Below are 20,202 nucleotides of genomic sequence, written 5' to 3' on the forward strand. Positions count from 1 at the left end.
AGGTATTAGCATTTGATTGAAGACCTCAATCTGTTTGTTCTCTGGACTCTTGAATCTTGGACACTCTGATCATTAGTTGGAATCAACTCCTGGCCATAGTCATTCTTGTTCTTCAAAATTCTGCTGAGGCAACAGTTTGCAGTTAAGTATATGCTCTAGGGTCAGACAGCCTCGACTACATTCCCAGCTCCACCTCGACTATATTCCCAGCTCCATCTCCATATTACTGTATGACCTTGAGCCTCTCATTTCTCATCTATTAAATGGAGATCATGTTAGTACCTAGTTTACAGGGTTGTTCTGAGGATTTGGTGAGATGATCCAGGCAAAGGGTTTAAAGGGTGCCATAAACCCTTTATGTAGTAAGTGCTACATGAATGTCAGCCATTGTTAATATTAATATGGACTTGATCTCATACCTCCTGAGCCTTTGTTCCTATCTCTGTGTTTCTTTCCCTAGACTCACTCAGCCACCCCACTGTGAACACCTTCCTGCCTCTGAATGGTAAGCTGACTGCCTGGCCTCTGCCAGCTGTGTCCAAGCCTCCTTGGAAAATGGACATTGACAGCTTTTTTTTCAGCCCACTGGTGCAGGGGCTCCACACTGCTCTTGGATTTCTCTTGGCCTTCCTGGCCACATGCAGCACTGCTCCCACCAGGTAGCAGGTTAACTCTGTTTCTAGAAGCATCTTCTTGGACCACAGCAGCAAAAGACAAAGCTTAACAAGCAGGAAATTACTGCCAGGACCTCCTCCTACCCTCTCATGAACTCTGTTTCTCCATTTCATGCCAGAGCTCCTGTGACATTTGATATTTTGGCGTCCTTTCCAATACATTTTCCTTAACTTCCAACTCTATGCTTTCTACTGCTATGTCCCCACTTCTGCCAAAATTCCCAACTATTCATGGCCTATCTTTATTATTGTTACTATTAGGAAAGAAAACTGATATGAGTAAGATGGGAATTAATGACAGCTCCATTTGCATTTTTTTGAGGTTTTCTTTCTTTAAGTAAGTATATCATGTAATACTTAAGATTTACAAAGAGAAATAAATAATAATACAGTGAAGATCTATATACAGGTATCCAGCTTAAGAAGTAAAATATTATCATCTAAAGCTCCCAATGTACTCCTTCCCTAGCATTTTGCCCTCCCTCCTCCCAGAGGTAACCACATCCTGAATTTGTTATTAATCCTTCCCTCGTTTATATTTTCCCTACATACAGGTAGATAGGCATTCCTACAGCAAGCTAAAGTACATAAATAGTATTTCTATAAAGGGTAAAAACAAATCTAGTTGATTTTTTACCCTAATGACTCTATGGTTGGCCCAATAAGAAAGATTTGGAAGATGTCAGAAGGGAAGGCCAAATATTTGGTGAGTGTTTCATTTTTAAATTTCCAGCTCTAAAATTTATTTTGGTTCTACTTTTTATAGTTTTATTTTTCTGTTGATTTAGTTTCTTTTCAATAATTATGACTTTTTTTAAATTCTTGAGCACATTTACAATAAACTCTTTAAAGTGCTTGCCTGCTAATTTCAAAATCAGAATCATCCTGTCTTTCTTTACTTACTGTTTTTCCTCTTGACTATGGCTCACGTTTCCCTGTTTCTCTGATGTCTAGTAACTTTTTTAGCATGCTGGACATTGTGCACGGTAAGTTGCGCAGACAATAATCTGTTACATTCTTCTGAAGAAGGTTGGGTGATGAGTGCACTGGAGGCGTTAGGTCAGATTTCTGGAGAGTCCTGTAAATCTTTGTCTAACTGTTGGCCCTGGTAGGAAAATGCTAGTGCCTATGAAAAGTGAATTTGAGCATTCATATGGGAAATAGAAGTTGTCTTGCTTACTGCAAAATTGTATTTACTTGATGAGTTAGAAGCTTCCAGTGGAATTATACTGATAGTTTACTTAAGAAATACGTCCTATAATGACCATAAAGTTTGGGCAGAAAGTAAAACAGGTCTATAAGCACAATCCGTCACAATATTTTTGTTGTGGAGAGTTTGATGATATAAGAAATGATTGAGGCATATTACCTCCTCCAAGGCAGTCCCTACTTACCAAGAAAATACAAACTGTATTTTTGTGATACTGTTTCCAGGTTATTGAAACAGCTGAACAGATTTACCTGTGAAAACTCAAGGTATAATACATATGAAAGCACTATTGCTCTGTTTGAAGTAAATTATGCCAAGAACTTTGTTCACTGACACCCCTGCCCCAGGAAAAGAGGTTTTTGAGTTACGTATCAGTGAATAGGTCTCCGAAGGACAGAGTCTGCAAACTATTCCTGTAGACCAGTGGCTGGCAAACTTTCTATAAAAGGCCATATAGTAAATATTTTAGGCTTTGTAAACCATATGGTCTCCATTCACAATTACTCAAAGTTTCCATTGTAGCACAAAAGCAGCAATGAACAATATACAAATGAATGGGTTTGGCTGTGTCCCAGTAAATCTTTATTCATAAAAACAGATGGTGGGCCAAATTTGGCCCACAAGCTACAGTTTGCTGATCCCTGCAAGCCGAAAGAGGAAAGGATCCTTTTTAGAAAGCCTGAGTGTCTCCTCAAAGCCAACACATGCTTTTTTTTGAAGGTCTGAAATGTTAGGTGCTTATCATTTCCATAAATAATTTAGTACTGTAGATTATTTTATTGTTATTATTAACAATTTGCCTTGTCAACCAATTAAATAGCCATGGATATTCTCGGCATCTGGGAAGTGTCTTTGTTTATTTGCTGGAGAAAGTGTTCACTAGAAGAAACGCAGAGCACCAGTGATGATCAAGAAGTCCCACTCCAACTAGCTGTGTAAACTTGGTCAATTTTCTTCATGTGTCTGAGCCCCTCCTTCATTATCTATAAAATGGAAACCAGAGTATCTAATTGACAAGGCTGTCATGAGGATTAAATAACTTCAGAGTCAGTGCTGAATAAATGGTAGGTCCTTTTTTCTTTTTATTAAACAGAGGACAAGAATAAATGTCTCTGAAAAGTGGAATAAAAGGAACAAAATTTAAAAATCCAACTTGCCTAGGAAATTACTCCAGTAATCCCTGCCTAAATGTCAGAAATATTTTTGAAGTATCCCAAATTCTTCTCTATCAATGGAACATGCAACAGGTTCAGCCTGATAACAGTGGGAAAAGCTCCAAATTGGGAGAAAAGTCCAAGTGACCCAGGTTCTTGCTCTACATCTGCTATGTGACTTTGTGTAAATCATTTCTCTTTGTTCTCAATTTCTTTAATTTCCTCAGCTGTCAAAATGAAGTTAGCTGGACTAGATTGGTGATTCTCAAACTGTCAGAACATAGATTCAGGTTCTTGAACCCATGCAAGCATCAGGCATTATCTGAATAAAATTCTTTCATATGGAGTAGAAAAAACTTAATGTTAACAGTGGTCCTAGAATGCAAAAGTGTGAGCAAAACTAGGTTAGATGATTCTTCAGGTGCCTACCACTTCTAACAGCCCATGTTTCAGTGAAACTGTGCAGTTCTATTATTTCCATGCACCTCACATAAATGTAATCGACAATATGACATTGTTATTCAGGAGGCATTTATGAGCCCTATTGAGTTCACACTATGAACACAAATTGCGGATATAGATTCTTTCCCTGGCTTAAAATCAATTGAAACCAGCTCCACTGTAGGAAAGCGTGGTACAATGTACACAATCAATCTTTCCTTCTTAAAGGAGTTACAATGTCCAATGACAAGCCAGCAGGTTACTATGATGGGGGAGTAGATGTGACACAGGCTCTCAAGAGTGGCTGGAGTTAAGCAATTTCATTCAGCCAATGCACAGCTGCTGCTCTAGAACTGGAATTAAATTATAGGAGACATGTGTTACCTTTGCCTGATGAGCATCCATTCCCATTCTTTTTGCAGCGCTTCCATTTTTCTTGGAAGGGGAAGGAGAGTGAATCACATACTCAGTTGTATGAACCCTGGTTTCTGGGGAGGACACATGATCCTAGCCTGGCCAATTGGAATATTCTATCTACCTACCTGTCTGTAGGGATGGACTTAGAATTGAGCACATGGGTCAAATAGATCCAATGAGATTTTGTTCCATCACTTTTACTGGAACCATTGACAAAGATCCACTCTCTTTCCTTTAAGATTATTTGACTGGTAGAATGGAAGCCATAATTTGCCACCATCACCAAGCACACACATATGCAAAATTCTCAATTTACACAAATGTACAACTATCTGAACAGCCGGATTCAGTTGTGCCTGAAGCTAAAATATTCCCAGACTTTTCAATTATGAGACCCAATAAATTTCCTTTTTAAAAAAATTACTATGAATTGAAATTATGTGACATGCAACTGAAAGAGGTCTGATTGACTCAGAATGTCTCAGAAAAAGCAAACTCTGAGGTGCTGTCACACACACACACCTACATACATCCTTTTGTTCAACAGTTCCAACTTCTCCCATTTAGTTGAGTCCAAAATCCAGAAGTCTTCCTTGATTCCTCTGCCCCATCTCTATCCAGTCCCCAAATGTGTTTACCCAACTACAAAGTCCCCCTGACACTACCTCTTAAATATTACTTGAACTTACCTGCTTTTCTGCAAACCCATGGTTAATGCTTCCTTGAGGTCTTCCTCCATCCTCACCAAGACTATTCCAACACCCTCCTAAAGACCCTCCTGCATATAACATGATTGTTACATCATGAATGGGGTTATATCAAATCCCATTCAAGCACTGTCCAGATTCTTCTGCCACAGCAAAATTGTTTTTTTCTTTTTGAGACAGGGATCTAGTCACCCCGGCTGGAGTGCAAAGGTGTGATCATAGCTCACTGCAACCTTGAATTCCTGGGCTCAAGTGACGCTACCACCTCAGCCTTCTAAGTAGCTGGGACCACAGGCACATGCCACCATGACTGGCTAATTATTTATTTATTTACTTTTGAGACAGAGTCTCAATCTGTTGCCAGGCTAGAGTCCAGTGGCATGATCTCAGCTCACTGCAACCTCTGCCTCCCAGGTTCAAACAATTCTCCTGCCTCAGCCCCCCAAGTAGCTTGGACTACAGGCGTGCACCACCACGCCCTGCTAATTTTTGTATTTTTAGTAGAGATGGAGTTTCATCACATTGGCCAGAATGGTCTCGATCTCTTGACCTCATGAATTTTTTAAATTTTTAATAGAAATGAGGTCTATGTTTCCCAGGCTGGACTTGAACTCTTGGCCTCAAGTGCTCCTCCCATCTCTGTCTCCCAAAGTTCTAGGATTATAGGTGTGAGCCATCATGCCTGGCATCAGAGTACTATTTCTAAAGAGTAAATGTCACCAAATTCTTTAAAATTAACCAGACTCTCCATTGCCTTCAATATAATCCAAATTTCACACGACTGTATGCAAGACTACTGCATCCAGACCCTATCTACTATTCTATCCTTATCTTTTAACAACACTCCTTTGTCCCTTGTTCTCCCTTTCCACTTCCCCACCACACAAACTATGCTTCTCCGTGCCAAACTACTTGAAGTTTCCCAAACAGAACAGACAGAAAAGAAGCCCTCTCTGGTTTGTAGAATTGAATTAACCTCGACAAGCAGCATCTCTGAAAATATATCCTGTTATGTCTGCTCTATCAGAACTCACCATATGCTCACAAGTTAACAAATGCTGAGCTGCCATTAATTACATGGGAATTTAAACAACTGCATTTTGTTCTGTTTTGACACAGCCACTGCTAGGCCAAACCTCTTAACACTATTTTCAAATTGTAATGTGGATGTTAACCCAAATGATTAACTCCAACATAGAAAAAGCAAAAAGAATTAGGATCTCCAATTTTGCTGATAGCTCCTCTAGTAGATTACATAGAAAAATAGTCATTTTTGTGTCTTCACTTCTGACTAAGATGGAGTAACAGCTACACCCTCCCCTCTGTCCTGAAACAACCAAGTAAAAACACAATATATGAAACAATGGTTTGCAAGACACTGAACGTCAGGCAACAAAGGACAATAATACTTGAGAGATGGGAAACAAATGAAGTGATCCTTATGACTGACCCAGCATCTCACCTTAAGAGCATTTCCATGACATAGTATAGGGAGAGGAAACCTGGAAGAAGCTGGTGGATTCACTGAGTTGAGGAGAGAAAGCTGAGCAATCAAAGCAGTTGCAGTCCATGAGGAACAGAGTACCAGGGAAGACAGAGCTGCACAAAATGCCCAGCCCAGAAATTTAGAGAGGTTTTCTGAATACCAACCATCACAAAAAGCCAGCATGGCTTTGAAAAGGAATGAAGTTGGAAGACTAAAATTACTTAATTTCAAGTCTAATAATAAAACTCTAGTCAGCAAGACAGTGTGGCATTAGCATAAAGACGAACAAATATACCAATGGAATAAAGTAGAGTTTAAAAATAGGCCCACACATATATGGGGCAATCGAGTTTCAACAAAGATGCAAAGCAATTCAATAAACAGAATCATCTTTGCAACAAATGATACTGAAATAATTGGGAGATCCATAACTCACACCATATACAAAAATTAAATAAATGTAGCACCTAAACTTTATAAAATGAAAATAAAATTTCCAAAAGAAAAAAAAATAAGAGGAACCCTTGGTATCTTTGGGTCAAGAATAGAGTTTTTAGATACAACAAAAGCACAATCCATAAAAGAAAAAAGATCGATAAATTGGACTTCAGCCAAGTTTACAACTTTTTCTCTTCAAAAGATGCAGTTAAGAGAATAAAAAGAAAGGCCACATGCTCAAGGAGAACATTTGCAAATTATATTTTTTTAAAAGAGACGTGTAGCTAGAATGTATAAATAACGCTTAAAACTCAGTAATAACAAAACCAACTTATTTTCAAAAAAATGGTTAAAAGGTTTGAACAGACCTTTTAACTAAAGATATATGAGTGGCAAATCATCACAGGAAAAATAATTGTCAGGGAGTGAAGATGGCTGACTAGAAGCAGCTACAGTGCATGGCTCTCACAGGGAGGAAGAAAAGGGGCGAGTAAATATAGCAACTTCAACTGAAACATCCAGGTTCTCGCATTAGGACTGATCAGGGAAACAATTTGACCCACTGAGAAGGGAGAAAAGCAGGGCAGGGCAACGGCCCACCTGGGAGGGACACGGAGCCAAGGGAACCTCCTCCTGCCCAGGGAAGCACTGAGTGAATGTGAGACCCTGGGAAACCACACTTCTCCCACTGGTCTTTGCAACCCTCAGGTCAGATCTCCTCACGAAACTACTCCACCAGGGCCTTTGGTCTGACACACAGAGCTGAGTGAAGTCTCAGCAGAGCAGCTGCTCGGGCTTGCACAGATTCCCAGGAGCTTTACATACTCCAGCCCCAGGATCCCCGGCAGGGGAGACTGCAACTCAGGCAAGGCGGGAGGTCAGATATACACACACACCACTAGGAGGACAGCTGAATCCAGGAGGCCCAGCGGCATTGGTCTGTGGGCCCCAGTTCCACAGCACCTCACAGGAGAAGATCCACTGGCTTGGATTTCCAGCCAGCCCCTGGCAACAGTGTTGCATTTACCTGGGGCAGAACGGAGTTGCCAGAGGGAGAAGCAGGCCACTATCTTTGCTATTTGAAAGACTCAGTCATTCCTGCCTGCAGGTTTAGGAGAGTCCAAACCAAATGGACCAGGGACAGAAGGGACCCCCACAACAGCACAGCTGCTCTACCAAAACATGGCCAGACTGCTTCTTTAAGCAGGACCCCAATCCATTCCTCATCTGAGGGGCAAGTCCTCCCAACCAGGGCCTCCAGCCAGACCCACCCATATTCTCTGGCAGACAGTTTTGATTTCTCCCTAGGATGGAGGGAGGAACCGGCTGCCATCTTTGCTGTTTGGACAATTCAGCTGTTCCAGCCTGAAGGCTTAGGAGAAACTAAACCACCCAGGGGCAGAAGCAGTACCCCTACATAGCACAGCTGCTCTACAAAAGCATGGCCAGACGACTTTCTTAAGTGGGACCCTGATCTGTTCCTTCTCAATGGGCAGGATTCCACCCACTCCCACTGATGTTCTCTGGTGACAGAGGTTTGAAAACTTCCTAGGACAGAGTTACTAGAGGGAGGGGTGGGCTGCCATCTTTGCTGTTTCAGCTACTTAGCCATTCCAGCCTCAAGGCTTTGGAGAGCCCAGCCCTACAGGGGACAGAAACAATACCTCAGCACAGCTTGGCTGCTCTATGAAAGTGGGGCTAAACTGCTTCTTTAAGTGGGTCCCTGATTCCATTCCTCCTGGCAGGGTGAGACTTCCCAACCAGGGTCTCCAGCCACCTCCTAAGGTGTGTTCAGGCTGCCAACAGGCCTGTATCACCCTGGGATGCTCCCAGTGGAAGGGGCAGGCCGCCATCCTTGCTATTTCACAGTCTTCACATACCTCCAGGTACTGGAAAATCCGAGGTGACTAGGGACTAGAGCAGATGCCCGGCAAACCACAACATGCCTACAGAAAAGTGGCTAGACTGTTGAAAAACAGAACAAAACAAAAACTCCATCCAAAGGTCAGCAACCTCAAAGATTGAAGGCCAACAAAGATGATAAATAATCAGTACAAGAACACAGAAAACTCAAAAAGCCAGAGTTCCCTCTCTCCTCCAAATGAACATCACCTCTTCAGCAAGGGTTTGGAATAGGGCTGAGGCTGACATGGCTGAAATAACAGAAGTAGACCTCAGAAAGTGGATTAAAATACATTTCTCTGAGATAAAGGAGCATGTTCTAACTTGATGCAAGGAAGCTAAAAATCACAATAAAATATTACAGAAGCTAACAAAATAGCCAACATAGAGAAGAAAATAACCAACCTGATAGAGCTGAAAAACACAATACAAGAATTTCATAATGCAATCACAAGTATTAATAGCAGAATAGACCAAGCAGAGGAAAGAATCTCAGAGCTTGAAGACTGTCTTTCTGAAATAAGATAGACGATAATAGAGAAAAAAGAATGAAAACGAATGAGCAAAACCTGTGAGAAATATGGGATTATATAGAGACAGAATCTACAACTGATTGGTGTACCTAAAAGAGCTGGGGAGAATGGAACCAATCTGGAAAACATATTTCAGGATATCATCCATGAGAACTTCCCCAAATTTGCTAGACAGGCCAACACTCAAATTCAGGAAATGCGGAGAACCCCAGTGGGATACTCCACAAGAAGACCATCTCTAAGACACATAATCGTCAGCTTCTCCAGATTCAAGTTCTACAAAATTGAAATGAAAGAAAAAACGTTAAGGGCAGTCAAAGAAAAGGCCAGCTTACCTACAAATGGAAGCCCATCAGACTAACCGTGGACCTCTCAGTGGAAACCCTACAAGCCAGATGAGATTGAGGGCCAATATTTAACATTCTTTAAAAAAAAAAATTCAACCCAGAATTTCATATCCGGCCAAACTAAGCTTCATAACCAAAGAATAAATAAGATCCTCTTCAGACAAGCAAGTGCTGAGGGAATTTGTTACCACCAGATCTGCCTTACAAGAGCTCCTGAAGGAAACACTAAATATGGAAAGGAAAAAAAGCACTACCACCCACTACAAAAACACATTGAAATACACAGACCAATGGCACTATAAAGCAACCACATAAACAAGTCTGCCAAATAACGAGCTAGCATCATGATGACAGGATCAAATCCACACATAACAATACTAACCTTAAATGTAAATGGACTAAATGCCCCATTTAAAAGACAGGGTGGCAAGCTGGATAAAGAAACAAGACCCATTGGTATACTGTCTTCAAGAGACCCATCTCACATGCAAAAACACACATAAGCTCAAAATAAATGGATGGAGGAAAATTTACCAAGCAAATGGAAAACATGTAAAAGCAGGGGTTGCAATCCTAGTTTCTGACAAAACAGACTTTAAACCAAGAAAGATCAAATTACAAAGAAGGGCATTACATAAAGATAAAGGATTCAATTCAACAAGAGCTAACTATCATAAATACATATTCACCCAATACAGGGGCACCCAGATTCATAAAGCAATTACTTAGAGACCTTCAAAGAGACGTAGACTCCCATACAGTAATAGTGGGAGGCTGAGGCGGGCAGATCACCTGAAGTCAGGAGTTCAAGACCAGCCTGACCAACATGGAGAAATCCCATTGCCACTAAAAATACAAAATTAGCCAGGCATGGTGGTGCATGCCTGTAATCCCAGCTACTTGGGAGGCTGAGGCAGAAGAATTGCTTAAACCTGGGATGTAGAGGTTGTAGTGAGCCAAGATCATGCCATTGCACTCCAGCCCAGGCAACAAGAGCTAAACTCCGTCTCAAAAAAAAAAAAAAAAAAATAGTGGGAGACTTGAATACCCTATTGACAGTATTCAATCATTGAGACAAAATTAGCAAAGATATTCAGGATCTGAACTCAGCTCTGGATCAAGTGGATCTGATAGATATCTACAGAACTCTCCACCAAAACATAATAAAATATGCATTCTTCTCATTGCCACATGGTGGCATGCCCATCAGTGATAGACTGGATAAGGAAAATGTGGTACATATACACCATAAAATATTATACAGCTACAAAAAAAGAACAAGATCATGTCCTTTGCAGGGACATGGATGGAGTTGGAGGTCATTATCCTTGGCAAACTAACACAGGAATAGAAAACCAAATACCACATGTTCTTATTTATAAGTGGGAGCCAAATGATGGGAATACATGGACACATAGAGGTGAACAAGAAACACTGGGGCCTATCAGAGTGTGGGGAGTGGGAGGAGGGAGAGAAGCAGGAAGTATAACTAAATGGGCACTAGGCTTAATAACTGGGTGATGAAATAATCTGTACAACCAACCCTCATGACACAGGTTTACTTATGTAACAAACCTGTGCATCCTGCACATGTACCCCTGAACTTCAAAGTTAAAGAAAAAAGAAAAAAAAGTCAAATTATAACCATGAGAGATTCAAATAAAAACCTCAACAAGGTACCACTGTACATCTATTAAAGCAGCTGAAATTTAAGATTATACATCCAGCTGTTAGCTAGGATTTAAAGAAACTAGAACTCTCATACACTGTTGGTGGGAATGTAAAATGGTACAACCACTTTGGAAAACAGTTTGGCAGTTTCCTAAAAACTTAAACATTAACCTACTTTCCAATCTGATCATTCCACTCCAAGGTATTTACCCAAGAGAAAAAGCATACGTCTGCACAAAGACTTCTACATAAATATTTATAACAGCTTTATTTGTAATATTGAAAACTAAAAACAACCCAAATCCAAAAAGAGGTAAATGGATAAAGTGTATTATCTACACAATGAAATATTCAACAGAAAGAAATAAACTGCAAATAAATAATTCAACATGTGTAAATCTCAAAATAATTATGCTGAGGGAAGAAGGTACCCCCAAAAAAAGAGTAACTACTGTTTGATTCCACTTATATAAAATTCTAGAAAATGTAAATTAATCTAAGGTGATAAAAGCAGATCAATAGTCACCTGAGGATGAGGGAAGGGGCAGGAGGGAAGGATTACAGAGGTGCATGAGGAAATTTGGGGGTGTAGGGGTATGTTCATAATCTCAATTGTGATGGGGATTTTACAGGCATAAGGAAATATCAAAACTTATCAAATTGTATGTTTCAAATATGGGCTATTTACATGTGCTAATGATATCTCAATAAAATTGTTTTAAACAATTATAACTAAGTATTTCTCTTCCCATATTCATGCCTTTTGTAGTGCAAGTTTGTAGCTACTCCCATTAAGAGGTAAAAGTCAATTTCTAGATCCTTTGAAACTGAGATGGCTAATAGAATGTGCTGGAAGTTCTGAGCCTAGACTTCAAGAGATTTGCACATCCCTGCCTATCATTTTCTGACAACCCTATTGCTTGCCACACAAGCAAGTTTGATGGAGGATGAAAGACACATGGCCCAGTCACCCCTAAATTTCCCAGTCCCCACTGACATCCGTCCAACTCCCAGAAGCAGAGCCATCTAGCTGGCCTGCAGCTGAGTGAGCTGAGCACATGAGGGAGCTCAGCAGAGACCTATGACCTGCCCAGCTGAGGCCATCTCAACCATTTTCAACCATTGGATCATTAAATAAATGGTTATTCTGGTAAGCCACTAAGTTTAGAGTAGTTTCATATGCAGTATTATTTGCAGCAATACATAGTGATTTGCCTTCAGCCAGGATCATACTCCTCATTGCTTAACTCTGCTTGACCTTTATAGGGCAGCTACAGATTTAGAAATGGTTCACTATAACAGATCAGAAACAATTATTTCATTGAAATCTCTCACTTGTTCACATACTAAACGCTGAGCATCTACTAGGCTGTCAGTATTGTGCTAGATTCAAGGTGAAGATATGCAAAAGAGACAGTCCCACCACAGGAGATTAGCGATTACAAGCCAGAGAAACATGCCTGCATGCTGGGTCTATCAAACTCATTATTCTTTTTTTTCCAGGTTGACTTTGTTATCCTACATTTTTCCAAATCAGTTCATTTCTCTCTTTCTATGGCCTGAATGTTTATTTCTCCCAAAAATTCTTATGTTGAAATCCCAGTGCCTGCCACCCAAGGTGATGGTATTAGGAGGTAAGGCCTCTGAGAGGTGATTAGGTCATGAGGACACTATTCCCATTAATTAGGGAATTCCCTAATTAATGGGAATAGTGTCCTTATAAAAGAGCCCAAAGAGGGACTCCCGTACCCCTTGTACCATGTGAGGACACAGCCAGAAATGCCCTCTATGAATCAGGAAAAGGTCCTCAGGAGGTAGCAAATCTGCCAAGGCCTTAATCTTGGACTTCCCGGTCCCTGGAACTGTGAAAAATAAATCTCTGGCTGGGCACAGTGGCTCATGCCTATTATCCCAGCACTTTGGGAGGCCAAGCTGGGTGGACCACCTGAGGTCACGAGTTGAGACCAGCCTGGCCAACATGGCAAAACCCTGTCTCTACTAAAAATAAAAAAATTAGCTGGACATGGTGGCATGCACCTGTAGTCCCAGCTACTTGGGAGGCTGAGGCAGGAGAATCACTTGAATCTGGGAGGCAGAGGTTGCAGTGAGCTGAGGTCACGTCACTATACTCCAGCCTGGGTGACAGAGCGAGACTCCATCTCCATAAATAGATAGATAGATAGATAGATAGATAGATAGATAGATAGATAGATAGACAGACAGACAGACAGACACACAGAAAAAATAGAAAAATAAATTTTTAAGCCACCCACTATATGGTATTTTGTTACAGTAGCCCAAGTAGACTAAGACGTCTCTGAACTAATAACAATTCATCTCTCCTTTAAGAAGAGCTAAAGAAAAATGGAGTCAACTCCCAGTGAACCATGACAAAATTCAGGTAGCATTAGACAAAGATGCCAGTCAAAGAAAGAAGTGACCAGGGCATGGAATAAGAGTGCTTATGCTAACAATTGCTAAGATACAGTTACATAGCTTGAGAGCAGGTATTTTGAGAAGCCACAGAATTCAACTGTTAAAAAAAGAACCAGATTCATCAAGTGCAATTATCAGGCATTTGTCCTTTGTATTTTTTATTTATTTAATTCTTTTTAGAGATGGGGGTCCCACTATGTTGCCCAGGTTAGAGAGCAGTGACTATTCACAGGTGCGATTATGAAGGTCTCTTAGGATTGATCACTGAATCCTCAAACTCCCGGATGGCTCAAACCATCCTCCTGCCTCAGCCTCCTAAGTAGCTGGGATGACATGCATGTGCCACGGGCTATCTTATATTTTTTAATGTTATATTTTTAATATTTTTTAATGTTTAAAAATATGGCATCCAGGTGCTCTTTCCACATTGGAGACATTGAGCCAAGAGACAGGCTGTTAGTCTTAGCCAATTGCCATTAACTGTCTTTCCCTCAATCAGGAAAACAGATTTTATAAACTATCCTTAGAGAGCATGGCCCCTCAAGACTGGGGTTTTCCATGCCCAAGAGATGCTTTATATGTGAAACAAGAGCGAATAACAGAAGTATGAGGTGTTCTTTGCTCTTTATATCTTTATCTAGATTAAGAGAATATTCATGGGATTGTCCTCACAAATATTTCTCTTGGTAAACCCAGAAAATCCACCTGATGGTGCCCCAAACGTCATCCCAGTTGTTCAATTCCTATAAAAGAGAGTAGTCAGGCTGGGCACAATAGCTCACACCTGTAATCCCAGCACTTTGGCAGGCCAAAGCAGGCAGATGGCTTGAGCCCAAGAGTTTGAGACCAACCTGGGCAACAATGGCAAGACCCTGACTCTAAAAAAAAAAAAAAAAAAAAAAAATACAAAAATTAGCTGAGTGTGATGGCACATGCCTGTAGTCCCAGCTACTTGGGAGGCTGAGGTGGGAGGATCACTTGAGCCTGGGAGGTTGAGGCTGCAATAAGTGAAAATGGAGCCACTACACTCCAACCTGAGTGGCAGAGTGAGACCCTGTCTCACAAGACAAAAAAAAAAAAAGAGGGAGAGAGAGTGGTCTGTCACCTCATGGCACAGGAGCAGTAGCCAGGTCATGTCCACAGAGCTTGATCTTGGACAGATCTATTTTGTCATCCTTCCTAAGTCAGGATGGCTCATTAGTACTATACCAATGCTGAAATAACTAATGACTGGTAGTTATCCACTCATCAGTCAAGGGCTGAAGAAACAATGCAAGTGTAGATGGATAGTTCAAGCTATTTTGAGGAGAAACTAAAAAGGACACAGCTTCAAAACCCACCTGACTGATGTCTGTCTCTCAGTTGCAAGCCTTTTACTCACCTCCTTTTTAAGTAATTAATCTGTGACCTGGCAAACAGAAGAAAGCCCCCCCTAATCCTTATCTATGCATGCCCCTAAGACAGACACCCAGGAAGAATTTGGAGACAAATGTAACCCCTTCTGCAGCCCTTCAGGGGTGCTTTCCAGGTCCCCTGGGAACAAGCAGGCCCCTGTCTATGTAGTACAGGATTGACCCTCAACACCCAAGCACTGCTGCTTCTCTCTTGGGAGCTCTGGGCAACCTGTGCACGCCAGGGCTCCCCCCAGGGAACTCCCACCAGGAAACTCATCCTTCTCCCACATTTCATCTTTTTCAGTCCTGGAAAAGCCTTCACTTCACCGCGATGGAGGAAGGTCTCTTTTTAAGCTAGTTACCTCTTTTCAAAAATTGCCTTTTTTTTTTTTTTTTTTTTTGCTTTGACAGCTTTGTGCCTTTTATGGTTAAAAGTGCAGTATCATTTAAATAAAGGTGAAGAGTGACATTTCTAAGAAAATGATTCCTGCTTGAGGACAGCACTACTAATTTTAAAAGGTTATTTGCTTCAAAGAACACCCTTTTAGCACAGGATGTTAAAGAGTGTGAAACTTAGCGTGCCGACTGGCTATACACCAGCAATGTTCCTTTGGTTCTGAGACCTCAAAGAGAATCCTATGTGCAGAAGCAACTCGGCTGCACCACCAGCCCTCCCACCCCAGTGCTGCTGACAGCAAGGCGCCAAGCCAAGGTCACCTGCTTAGTGAGCAAAACTGGATGTTCTCACTCTCCAAGTACCACTGAAAGAAAGCAGTCTTTTTATCTTGGTTAAGAACACCCTTTCCTCACAGGTGTTCTCCACTTCTGGCCCCACTTGAAAACAGGCCAATCCCAGGAGCCTTGATGGAGGAGCTGAGGTCCACTGAACTTGTGAACCCTCTGGACATTCAGTCGCCACAAGAGGCCAAGGAGACCTTTTCATTATAGCCTGTATTAGAATATCATGGTAGATTAAAGAGTCCATAAATCAAACTCCAAAATAAGCTGGCTAGTGCCCATTTCACTGGCAGACTGAATTAAGTACCTGCCATATGCTTTGGCCTCTGGAACTGCAGCCAAATGGCAAACACCATTCCATAGGAAAGAAGATCACCTTGGCTAGGAGACAAGAATGTAGGATATTAGCGTTTAGTGGCAGAGTATTTTTTACTTTTATACTTAGTCAAAACCAATATCATTATATTAAATAGCCAGTAACTGGAGTAACTAGAATGGACCTGCACATTAAAAAAATAAACTATCAGTTACCAACCCTACTTTTATTGTTGCATATACTGCTTAGAGAAAATACTCTTGCTGGAGCTTGTCTGTTTTGTAGCCTATAAAACTCAAAAAGGATTAGGAGTAAAAGGGAATTAGAGGTTCTTTTTCCCACAGCCGAGGTACTTGCATTCTGAGAGAAGAATCAGTCTGAAAATGCACTCCTGGGACATTCTTTAGCACTGCTCTATACCAATCAGGAAATTACTGTTGTCATCATATATATTGCCTCTGCTAACAAAACCAGACTCCTTCATCTCATCTCTCTTCAATTTAACCTTGTGGTTCTGCTGGAGAGGCCAACATTAAGTCCAGATGTAATACTGGTGGTTGAGAAAATATAATAAATGCTGTCTCCAGGACATACAAAATTAAAGTTCGTCCATCAAATTGAAGATCTGTATCTACACATTTTGAAAATTCATCATGATTCTCCCACTATTGAATAAGTGAAATCCTTTTAAATTTCCTGGAAAGAGCTTGACAAATGAAGATGTAGCAGGTGTGTACCCATTTCCTTTAGAAATGGATGGTTTAGGGATAAAAATCATAATACATGCTGTCAAAATCAATGCCGTGGATGCAGTTTAATCACAGTGCTAATAGTGAATGCCACATTACAAAGCTTGCCACTTTCTTGACATTAAAAATGACTTGTTATCTGTCACATGGAAAAGGCTGACAATTTTAATCACATTGGGGAACATTCCATCTGCTCAGGACATCAGCTCCTTTCTTCAGATGCTCTTCCATGTGAAGATGCTACTTGAGAACCAGTTATGACACTGGCAATCAGAAGTCTTTTCAAGGCTGATCTCCAGTGTTGGAGAATGGCATGGTGAATGTCTCCAGAGATATCTAAATTCAGCCGCAGAGACCAGAGCCTTCACAGACTCTCAGACTCAGTTCCACGTATCAGTTTTAAAGCTCTGCTACACATCTTTTTTTAATTCCCACACATTGATTTGGTTGTAGCCCAGATTAAAATCAGACTGTCAGCTGGTTGCACATTCTTTCATACTCGAATACCAAGAGCATCTGTTATCCACATTAGCTATCAGAAGCAAATATCACAAAATGAATAGACATTTTGTGTCTGCTACTGAGTTGAGCTATTACTCTGTGAAGTTTATACATTCTCCACATTTATGTCTCCTTCTCTGAGAGGTTTAGAACCAGTAATCCCTGAGACCTCTTTCTATTCTAAGATTATGTGCTTAAGAATTAACAGTAAAACAAGTAATATATATCGAAAGACTTAATGATTCAACCTCAAAATATTTAGAAATTTATTTAAAGTGCCCTGAGTTGAATAACAAGTTCCAGACTTTTTTCACCATGAAGGAAATGTCCATTTTTTGATGGAAGTAACACCAAGGAAAGCAGAGCATAGAAGGAGAGAGACCAGTTACAATAGCATTATACAAGCACCTGGATGGAGCCATTACTGAAATAGGTGTGTTCCTTGACCTTTCAGCTATGTAAGCCAATAAATTTCCTTTTATGCCTAAGCATGTTTATGTTAAGTTTCTAGTCACTCAAAACCAGGTGATTCCTGCCTAATGACAGGCAGAATGGGGAATTTTGGGGGCCCTGAAGCATGTTCATTATTTTAGCTTTTCTCTGTCCCAGATATAATAATAACTTCAACCTCAGAAATTTGATCTTTAAAAGAGGAAATGAACTTTGTGACAACCTTGTCAGGTTGAAATCTGCATTTTTATGGATTAGTCTATAATCTAGTGGGAAAATAATCTGTGTAGGCTCTACTAAAGGAAAAAGAAAAATGTAAAAGAAGAGTAAGAGTTAAATATAGGGATGAACTACTTAGTGCATAACCACATATCCCAGAAGCCCTGGGATGGGTACCCAGAGGCGCTGGCCAAGACCACCACATCTGTGTCCTGGAAGCTGGATGGGCAATTGGGCACAGTAGTCAAGGGAGATGGAGGCAGAAAACAAGGGCACCCCACATCTAAGAAACTGCTGAGTGACGAACCTGGGAATGAGACCAGGCTAGAACCAGAACAAAATTTAATTCAGAGAGACTGAGGCAAGAAGTCCAGTAGTAATAATGAAACAGGACTGGATGTTCACACCTCACTGGAGGCAGGTTCCAGCGGCTTTGTACATGGGGGTCAGCCAAGCAAAAGAGCTCCAGTTGGATGAAAGGCATCACATCTTTAGGTTTAGAAGAGAGAAGAAAGAGAAAAAAGGGGACTAGATGAGGAAAAAAAAGAAGACGACTACAAAGGTATTAGGTTGGTGCAAATGTAATGGCAGGTTTTGCCATTATTTTCAATGACAAAATCCACAATTACATTTGCACCAACCTAATAATATAAAGAAAGCATTGCTATTTCAACCTTCCTCAATTCTCTGACTTTACAAATATCGCCTTCCTCCTACTCTCTACAGAGTGAAGAAAAGCAAGATATGTTTGCATTTTTAAGGAATGAAAAAGGAACAAAAGCTAAGTGACTGTCTCAGGCCACATGAGAACCTCTGAGTAGAAATGGGGAGGAGTGCTTTGGCACAGACAGCTCGGGAAATGTAGCATCTTCTAAATAGCATTGCCCAGGCTGTCAGAGATCGTATTGCTTCTAAGTGCGTGTGAGAGAAGATGGCAGAATTAAATCTATAATGCCCAGATTCACTTTTCTAAGAAATGGAATAACAATGTGAGAGAATGCTTTGTAAGTGGAAATAATGGCATGAAATTGAGAAAGGAACAAATGCAAGTGAACTGGAAAATGCCACCCAGATCCTGACATGTATTCAATTGCCGCAGGGTCTTTTCCAAAGGAATTGCAGGTGCAGCCCCACTCCAGCTGTCTGAGCTCAGACACAACAAAGAAAGGAGGCTGCACATTGTCAAGAGCATCCTATGGCTCTGGCCACTGATTCAGCCTTTTCTCTATTTCATGTAGCTGATTCTGAAAACGCACTTTTTAAAAATTATACTTTAAGTTCTGCGATACATGTTGCGGGAAGTCAGGGAACCCGAATGGAGGGGCCGGCTGAAGCCACGGCAGAAGAACATAAATTCTGAAGATTTCATGGACATTTACACTTCCCCAATCAATATTCTTATAATTTCCTGTGCCTGTCTTTTCTTTAATCTCTTAATCCCATCATCTTCGTAAGCTGAGGATGTATGTCACCTCAGGACCCTGTGATGATTGCATTAACTGCACAAATTGTTCCTAAAGCATGTGTGTCTGAACAATATGAAATCTGGGCACCTTGAAAAAAGAACAGGATAACAGCAATGCTCAGGGAACAAGGGAGATGACCATTAGGTCTGACTGCCTGGGAGCCAGGCACGACAGAGTCATATTTCTCTTACTGCCGAAAACCGGTAACAGAAACATTGCTGAATTCTTTCCCCAGGAAGGAATATTAATAATTAACAGCCCAGGGAAAAGAATGCATTCCCAGAGGGAGGCCTCTAAAATGGCTGCTCTGGGAGTGTCTGCCTTATGTGGTTGTGGATAGGGATGAAACATGCCCTGGTGTCCTGCAGTGCCCCCAGGCTTGCTAGGATTAGGAAATTCCAGCCTGAGAATTCTAATCAGACCGGTTCTCTGCTCTTGAACCCTGTTTCCTGTTAAGATGTTTATCAATGACAATGCATGCACAGTGGGACATGAAACTTCATCAGCAATTCTAGTTTTGCCCTGCCCTTGTGACCTTGCCCTACCCATTTGCCTTGTGATATTTTATTGCCCTTGAAGCATGTGATCTCCGTGACCCACACCCTATTTGTACACTCCCTCCCCTTTGAAAATCCCTAATAAATACTTGCTGGTTTTACGGCTCAGGGGGCATCATGGAACCTGCTGACATGTGATGTCTCCCCCGGACACCCAGCTTTAAAATTTCTCTCTTTTGTATTCTTTCCCTTTATTTCTCAGACCAGCCAACGCTTAGAGAAAATAGAAAAGAACCTATGTTGAAATACTGGGGGCTGGTTCCCCCGATAGATACATGTGCAGAACATGCAGTTTTGTTACATAGGTATACATGTGCCATGGTGGTTTGTTGCACCCATCAACCCGTCATCTACATTAGGTATTTCTCCTAATGCTATCCCTCCCCAAACCCCCAA

The sequence above is a fragment of the Pan paniscus genome, chromosome 8 (genome assembly GCF_029289425.2).
Source record: "Pan paniscus chromosome 8, NHGRI_mPanPan1-v2.0_pri, whole genome shotgun sequence".
NCBI classification, from domain to species: Eukaryota; Metazoa; Chordata; class Mammalia; order Primates; family Hominidae; genus Pan; species Pan paniscus.